Here is a 969-nt window from a genome sequence, read left to right on the forward strand (position 1 = left end):
GCAAAGCTGTTTGAACTGCAAGGTCGGTGGTTCAAGTTCACCAGCGGCTCCTCGGAAACCTTATACAGGGTCACTACTGTTCAGAACTGACTCGACTGCATTTAACAACAACAACAACAACAACAAAGCCAATGATGTAGAAGCATTCTTGCTACTTTTTCAATGTGAAATCAGGATGCATTGATAATTGCTGGTGATTGAAATGTGGGAGCTGGAAGTAAAGAGGATCTGTAGTTGGAAAATATGGCCTTCATGAAAGAAACAATACTGGGATGCATGATTAAAGTTTGAAAACCTCACAACTTACTCATTGCAAATAAATTTTTCCATTAATATAAACAACCACTATACATGTGGGCCTTACCAGACAGAAAACACAGGAATCACTTGATTACATCTGTGAGAAGAGAGAGTGGAAAAGCTCAGTATTATCTGTCAAAACAAGGCCAGGAGTTAACTGTAGATCAGCCCATCAATTGCTCATAGGCAAGTTCAGGCTTAAGCTAAAGAAAACAAGTAAAGAGTCAAAATATGACCTTGAAAATATCCCACCTGAATTTAGAGTTCATTTCAAAACCAGATTTAATACATTAGATACTAATGATAAAAGGCCAGAGGAATTTGTGATGATATCAAGGGTCATACATGAAGAAAGCAAGGGATCATTAAAAGACAGGAAAGCAAGAAAAAATCAAAATGAATGTCAGAAAAGACTCTGAAACTAGCTCTTGACTGTTCAGAAGCTAAAGTGACTGGAAGAAATAATGAAGTAAAAAGGCTGAGCAGAAAATTTCAAAGTGCAGGCTCTAGAAGACAAAGTATTATAATATAATATGCAAAGACTTATAGTAAGGAAACCAAAAGGGAAGAAGACTATAAGCAGTTCTCAAACTGAAAGAACTGGAATAAAATCTCAAGCCACGGATTGTAATATTGAAGGATTCTATGGACAAGATAGTCGTCCTCCAA

Source organism: Chrysochloris asiatica, unplaced genomic scaffold (assembly GCF_000296735.1).
Source record: "Chrysochloris asiatica unplaced genomic scaffold, ChrAsi1.0 scaffold00010, whole genome shotgun sequence".
Classification (NCBI taxonomy): domain Eukaryota; kingdom Metazoa; phylum Chordata; class Mammalia; order Afrosoricida; family Chrysochloridae; genus Chrysochloris; species Chrysochloris asiatica.